This window comes from Cetorhinus maximus, chromosome 4 (assembly GCF_964194155.1).
Source record: "Cetorhinus maximus chromosome 4, sCetMax3.hap1.1, whole genome shotgun sequence".
NCBI classification, from domain to species: Eukaryota; Metazoa; Chordata; class Chondrichthyes; order Lamniformes; family Cetorhinidae; genus Cetorhinus; species Cetorhinus maximus.
The window spans coordinates 16,218,054-16,225,843 of NC_135882.1; the positions used below are offsets into that span (position 1 = coordinate 16,218,054).

General features: G+C 45.3%; 1 long non-coding RNA gene across 1 annotated transcript in view; it reads right to left on the reverse strand.

Annotated features, from left to right (window-relative positions):
• Window positions 1-4,582, reverse strand: part of LOC144679301 (uncharacterized) — a 72,113-nt gene extending 67,531 nt beyond the window's left edge. Inside the window, exon 1 of the long non-coding RNA XR_013576309.1 lies at window positions 4,525-4,582. This is a non-coding gene — a long non-coding RNA (uncharacterized LOC144679301). The remainder of the gene's footprint in view (window positions 1-4,524) is intronic.
• Between the last annotated feature and the right edge of the window lie 3,208 nt (window positions 4,583-7,790).

The following is a 7,790-nucleotide window of genomic DNA, read 5'->3' on the forward strand; positions in this document are numbered from 1 at the left end:
GTACTCGAGGGTTAGCAGCTACTGTCGCGCTCTGGTATGGCAAGGGTCAGTAACATCATGAAAGGAGGGCAGAAAAATGGAGAAAGCTACTTGCTCCCCTGCCCTACAATTATTCTTGTTTCCATTGTCTTGCTTCCCCCTCACCAAGTTAAGTTGTCACTGCTGCTGATTACAGCTGACGTGATAAGGATATTGGGTCGATTTTGGTTCCGCTTTGTGGTTTGCCAACAGGAGCTGCACATCTATGAAATGGGATCAATCCTGGTGCTTTCTGTTCCCTTAAGTCGGAAGGTTTGATCACCCACAAGCTTCTCAGTCCAACACATCAAGAGACAGTCAGCTCAATTCACCCTTTGAAACCAACTGAGCTCGACTGACGCTCCCTCTAGTCTGGAGCCCCTCTCGATGATCTGTTCTCCTGTTGAACTTACCAATTGTTATAAGACTGAGATGTCCAGAGAACCCAGACATAGTCCACAGATTTGTGCTATAATAAAACTCACAATCGTTTTCAGAACTATTTAATATTCATAAAAGTGTGTATTCATGCACTGGGCATTACTTTTTAAATGTTTATATAATGTAATGGAATGGTTTTCTCCAAGCCATTGGAGGCCAACAAAAACTAGCCAATTGTTTCCAGTAGATTTGAGCAATTTTTGCGAAACTGCTGTGACTATTGCAAAATATGGTTTTGGCATGTTTGTAAGTGTCTGTAACATTCTTTGGAATGTATTGACATTACCGAAGATACACAGAATCACCACACCTTGTGAGCTGTGTAATGCTTTACCCTCCCACAGATATCTTCAAAGCACTAAGAGTACTCTGAAATAAAATCCAGAAAGGCCAGAAGTACACACAGGCTGGTCAGCAGCTGAAACTAGAAAAGAAAGGCTATGTTTTGGGTCTAAGCCCTCCACTAGAACTGAAAACCAGCAGGTGACGAGACCCTTCATTGGATGCAACAAAACAGAGGGATGGGAGAAACAACAGGTTAAAAATCAAGGGGCAGAAATTGGTATTTGTTGCACTTACTTTCCCAGTGGAAAACAAGGGCACAGACTTCCAATTTCAGGCCACAATGCCCCATGTCCACATTACAGGTGCCGCCATATTGTTGAAGGTAGCTTTGCAAGTGTCCCTGGTGTTTGCCTGAAACATGCACCAGGCCCCCTTGCTTATCCAAACCAGGGCCTTGAGCCTTTTCGAGGGCCCATTCTGAAAATTCTTCTACCTGGAGCAGATCGGGGTCTCAGGCTGCTCCGCTCAGGATTGCTACACAGGTCTAACAGCTATCGTTGGTACTGTCACAGACATGCTAAAGGGTCTAGCACTCTGTCAATACGGACCTTAAAAAGATGGGAGAAGTGAACAAGCGTCGGAAATTCAGTGCTCCACAGGGATGGAGCTTCCCTATTTATGTGGCTGGCTTCCAGCAGGACACCTTCACTATTGTAATCCTGATGGCCCGCAATTGCATTCTGCAATGGCCTGCATCTTGATGCTGTGACAAGGCCCCAGGGATCTGCTACATGATAACTCTGCCTGCCTTTGGTTCAACTCCAGGGTGCAGGCTGGGGAGCTTGGCTTTACTGTGGGGATAGTTTCAAGGCTGGAAATTCAGGCAGGCTCCAGTGAGGGAGAGGGGTAAGGGGAGGGTGAACTGTTCCAGGGAGCTGCGCTCCAATCAAGAGGGAAGCAGGGAGCCCAGGCCCGACAATCTGCTCACAAAGGAATGAGCATTCGGACAAGACACTGGAAGACATCAGGGGGTCACCAGAATCATGTTCCAGCTTAATTAGTGTTACCAATTCTGGCTGGTTGTAACCCTAAAGGTTTCATCACGTGATCTTCTTCCCTTCACTGCCCCATCCAATCAAATACCATTCCTTCCCCTTGTCCAATATTCTTCTAACTACCAAACAAAAGTGTTCAAAGGAGGCGAAAAAGAAACACATCTTTAAAACAAATATCATTTTTATCTTGCCACAGTGTCCAGAAAATTCATTTTTAATTCCTAGGGATTCAGGACGGCCCAGCGAGGCTGGCTTGGCAAATCTCGACTCTCAGAGGGAAAGACAATTTGAAAGAAAACACGACTGCGAGAAGTAAAAAATGGTGCTTTGATTCTTTTTGGTTCACAAGTGGTGCAACCCTAACGACAGATGCTTTTGCTGTCTGCCCTTTTACCATCAGTTGGAAGTACAATGGCCTTGTTTTGATGGCGACAGCGGTCGGTTTTTCTGTGGGTCCCCGTGTACTGCCACTAGATTTTCTCACTCTGTCTCCGGGTGGCAGAGCATGGCGCCGTGTGGGGATATAATTGGGTAACAGCAGCCCTGGGAGGCCAGGAAACTACTTTCTCAAAATGAGCACAATGACCTAAAAATGTTTCACAGCTACTGGTGGGACTTTCCCTGCAGTCTTCTGAACCCCACCACCAGACTCAAATAAGGGTCAAAAGCCCGCACGGCGTGGGAAATTGTCTGTCACCCATGATTTTCCCCAAATTGGCCAATCACTGGCCAGAGGCCGGGCCTACCATCCAATTGGGGACAACAGCTGGGATCTCGAATCCCTGCAGTTTGGAAGCAGCAGCAGTCAGGGAGAGGGCTTCCCGAATGTGGAGGCACCTTCTGTCTATCAATTTTAAAACCTCAGGCCTTTTTGCCGCCACTGTTGGGGGTTTGAAGGGGGGGCTTTCCCTCTACATGGTGGCCTGAGGCTGCTAGCTGAATCCCGGGAGGGAGGGCCTCAAGGCCTGCCTGTAGCGCTGGCCCCCTAGTCGGTCGCCAGCAGGCTGCCTCCAGGCAGCTAAACTGCGCCCCCCCAGTCGAAAAATCACATGCAGCTTCTGATAATTGGCCTCAAGAGCGTCTCAATTAGCTACCCACCTCTCGCGGCCGGGGGACCCTGCCGTTTCCCCACCCTCCCACCCCCAGAGAAATGGCGTGGGGTGGGGGGGTACGGAGCTGAAGAACTGGCACGTCGGCCAGTAGCGTGAAATTCCCCCCCCTGCCTCCATGCTTGCTCCCCTGGGGGCCTAAAAGTCAAGCCCAGTGGTTTTGATTCCAGTAGGCCGTTCAGCTTCACAGCGCTGATTGACAGCCCGATTTTCTCTGTATTGCTAACCTGGTTAGTAAAGCTGTTGATAAAAAGGGGTCAGGACTTTGTCCTGAAGGAAGTCGGCCTGTGTGACTGCCAGTACTGCCATTACATGATGACTAACATCGCAAGTCTTGTTTCTTATCTGGTCTGCCACTGAGGCCGAATCACAATGTTTTTACTCATAAGGTATTGTTTGAACAGCGATTCTGTTTTAAAAGAACAAAAGTGCTGAATTATAACTCAAAATGAAACTGCAACAGTTTATTTGAAAACTTGACAATGCCGGTGTTACAAGTTTAAATCTGTTGTAGATGGTCTCTCAGGATTAGTGGCATTAATCACAGACCTAAATTGATCTTACACCCCTTACATGCCAGAGTTGACTCACATAGCTCCATATCCCCTAGCGGGTATAATGCTATAAATCAAGCCAACTCTTTCTGATTCCAGTAGAGCATACTGTTTAGCAGCACTGATTGATAACCTGCTTTTCTCTGTTTCATAACATTGCTAAACTGTTCAGTAAAATTCATGTGGCTCAGTTGGTAGCACTCTTACCTGAGAATTATAACATTTCTGGTTCATGTCCAGTTCCTGCACTTGAGCATAAAGCACCAGCTGAGCTCCCACCCATCCCTGACCTTCGATTTTGCTCCGCCCCCCTCTTAAACAGTATAAAATCCATCACATTTCTACCTTTCTTCAGCTCTGAAGAAGAGTCATACAGACTCGAAACGTTAACTCTGTTTCTCTCTCCACAGATGCCACCAGACCTGCTGAGCTTTTCCAGCCTTTTCTGTTTTTAGTCTCGTGGGTGTCCTCCACTGTCAGAGGTGCTATCTTTCAGATGCGATGTTAAACTGATGCCTCATCTGCCTGCTCAGGTGGACATAAAAGATCCCATGGCATCTGGTGAAGAATAGCAGCAGAGACATTCTCCGGTGTCCTGGCCAATATTTATTCCTCAATCAACATCACAGAAAAGATGATCTGATCATTTATCACATTGTTGCTTGTGGGTGCTGGCTGTGTGCAAGTTGATAGTTGCATTTCTTATATGACGACAGTGACTACATTTCAAAAGATACTTCATTGAATGTAAAGCACTTTGGGATATTGTAGTGACTGTAGGTATAACCTTTCCTACTGCCTTTAGGGGTCACATGATTGTATTGACGAATGAGCCCTAAGCGCAGATAATCTTAAGGGTGGAGTTTTCTAGTCATGGACCTAGTTCAAACATGTAGCTTCTAAACGAGCTCTGTAATAAAGTTATCTGTTTCAAGTAAGAAACCTGTCCAGTTCCTCAAGTTCATTACATTTGGCGACGAGGATAAATAGCTCCAACGCTGCACCTCGCCTTGTGAATGTGAGTACATCAATTCTTAAGGAGAGAAAGAAAAGTACACTCACAAGTCACGCCACTTTTCAGCCGAATTGACTCTTATGAATCGTCCATGGAAGACTGGAGCTGGTACATAGAGCACCTTGGTTTTTAATTTGTGGCAAATGAAATAATAGCAGAGGAGAGGCAGACAGCAATTTGTTTAAGTGTCTGCGGGACCAAGTTGTATAGCCTCACCCGCAGTCTGATGGCCCCGAACTCACCCAATTCCAAACCTTTCAACAAATTGCTAGACCTCGTGAAGACGCATTTTCAGCTGAAGCCATCAATAATTATGTAGAGATTTAAGTTTAACTCCAGAGTAAGGGCCCCAGGAGAGTCTATTGCAACTTATATAGTGAAGTTGAAACATTTGACGGAGCACTGCGACTTCGGAGATACACTCAATGACATGTTGTGGGGCTGGTTGGTTTATGGCATTCGCAACAACGCCATTCAGTGCCATTTACTTGCAGAAGTTAACATTGATTTGAAGCATGCCATAGAAATAGCGGTAGCAATGTAAAGTGCTGAGAGGGACTCACAGGCTTTACAGAGTGTGCAACATGGCGCCGTTTTTCAGTTGGGGCGGGAACCTACTGCAGGGCACGGCGTGAAAACCAGAGAGACAACCGTGAAGCAGGGGACTGTCTCTGCTGCTCGAAAAATGAAAAGGCATAGTGGATGCATCTCAGCAGCAATTCAGAAATCAATCTGTTACAGGTATGGGGGTAACCATGTACCAGAAACCTGCAGATTTAAAGAGGCAGAATGCCATTGCTCTCAGAAAAAAGGGCACGTAATAAAGTAATGCAGGGCAAAATCGAGACAGCCAATCAGACAGCAGACCAAGATGATTGAAGTGCACAATATAACTGAACCAGAAACTGCTGATACTGATACCTATTCCCTACACAATGTCAAAGCAGTAAAAACTGAACCATCACCATCACCCTTCGAGTGAATGGGAAGCCTCCAGTCATGAAGGTTGACACAGGAGCCTCGACCCCAGTGGTGGGAGAACACACATTTAAATACCTAAATGAAGGTACCCAGCCACTGAATCTGGAGCAAACCACAGCTCAACTGAACACATACACTGGAGAGTCAATACAGACCAAGGGTATTGCCGCAGTACCTGTGTCCTATAGGCAACAGACAGCCCAGCTTTCATTGATCATTGTGACAGATGAAGGATCTAGTCTTCTGGGCCACGATTAGTTACAAAAAATTAAGCTCAACTGGTCAGAAATCTTTCAAATGAGAACAGGAGGAATTCCTGAGCTGTTAAGGCAGTATGACAGTGTATTTCATGATGAATTGGGAAAGATATAAGACTTAAAAGCAAAAATATATGTAGATTCTTTAAGGTCAGACCTGTGCCTTATGCCCTCAAGGAGAAGGTAGATGCAGAATTGTGCTACTTAGAGAAGCTAGGCATCATCCAGCCAGTCCAATTTTCAGAATGGGCAGCGCCCATAGTCCCTGTGATGAAACCAGATCAAACTATTTGCAGTTGCAGAGACTACAAATTAACTGTAAACAAGGTTGCTAAACTAGATAAATATCCTATCCCGAGGATAGAAGATTTGTACGCTAAGCCAGCTGGAGATAATTCCTACACCAAACTGGACATGAGCCACGCACACCAACAGCTAGAGCTGGACAGCATGTCTAGAAGGTATGTAACCTTCAGCACGAACAAGGGCCTATACCAATACACATGACTACCCTTTGGTGTATTATCTGCCTCTGCCATCTTCCAAAGGACCATGGAAAGCCTATCGCAAGGACTTCCCCAAGTAGAAGTGTACCTGGATGATGTCCTGATCATAGGATCAATGAAAGTTAAACATTTGGCCGACCTGGAAGAAGTTTTAAGAAGAGTTTTGGAAGCTGGTGTATGATTGGAGAAAAAGATGTGTACTTTCCAAGCGACTGTGATCACTTACTTGGGTCACCGAGTGGATGCCAAAGGTTTGCATCCATAGAGGAGAAAGCCAGGGCAATTAAAGAGGCGCCCTCTCCTACCAGTGTCACTGGGCTCAAATCTTTTTTGGGCATGATAAATTAATATAGTCGCTTCTTGCCAAACTTGTCGACAGTGTTAGCTCCTTTACACTTATAATTGAAAAAGAACCATTGTTGGTCATGGTATGTATGGCAAGAAGAAGCCTTTGTAAAAGTCAAGAAGCTGTTACACTCATCATGTCTACTAATACATTATGACCCATCAAAAGAATTAATATTAACCTGTTAGGCATCTCCTTACGGTGAGGGAGCGATGTTGTCACACAGGATGGAAGATGGTTCCGAAAGACCAATAGGCTATGTGGCTATGTCTGTAGAACCCTCTCTGCAGTTGAGAAGGGTTATTCACAACTTGAAAAGGAAGATTTATCAGTAATATTCAGAGTAAAGAAATTCCATCAGCATCTGCATGGACAACATTTCACCACAGTGTCGGACTATAAACCACTAATAGGTTTATTTAGTGAAGATAAAGCCATCCCGCCAATAGCCTCAGCAGGAATTCAATGTTGGGCTTTGATTTTATTGGTGTATGAGTACATGTTTATGCATTGTCTGGGTGTGCATATAGCAAATACAGACGCACTTAGCCATCTCCTGTTACCAGATAGCATTGTACATGCTCCAGTGCCACAAGAAGTTGTGCTTATGTTGAATTTCTTGGACCCTTCACTGATCTGTGCGGAGCAAATAAGGAATTGGAGAAACAGGGATCCAATTTTGTCAAAAGTCCGAGACCAGGTTTGCAAGAATGGTCGAATTCACCAGTGTCTGAAGAGATAAGACCATTCCATGCCCGTAACAAAGAGTTAAGTTGTCTAGATGGAATCTTGTTGTGGGGATAAAGTGTCATTGTCCCTTCGCAAGGCAGTAAATCGCTCTTGACAGAGCTTCATAGTGTGGATCCAGGCATTTTGAAGATGAAGATGCTTGCGCAAAGCTATGTCTAGTGGCCAGGCACAGACAGTGACATTGAAAGTATGGTCAAGCACTGTCTCCAGTGTCAGCAACAACAGAAGTTGCCCCGTTTCAGCTCCACCGCATCTGTGGGAGCGGCCTGATCAACACTGGGTTAGGCTACATAGAGACTATGTACATCCATTTTTAGGTACTGTGTTTTTATTGATCATTGACACGCATTGTAAGTGGATGGATGTGTATGAAGTTAGATCACTGACATCGTGTGCAACCATTGAAAAGCTGTGTCAACGTTTCAGTGTACATGGCCTACCGGAAGTCATTGTTTCAGATAACAGTACTGACT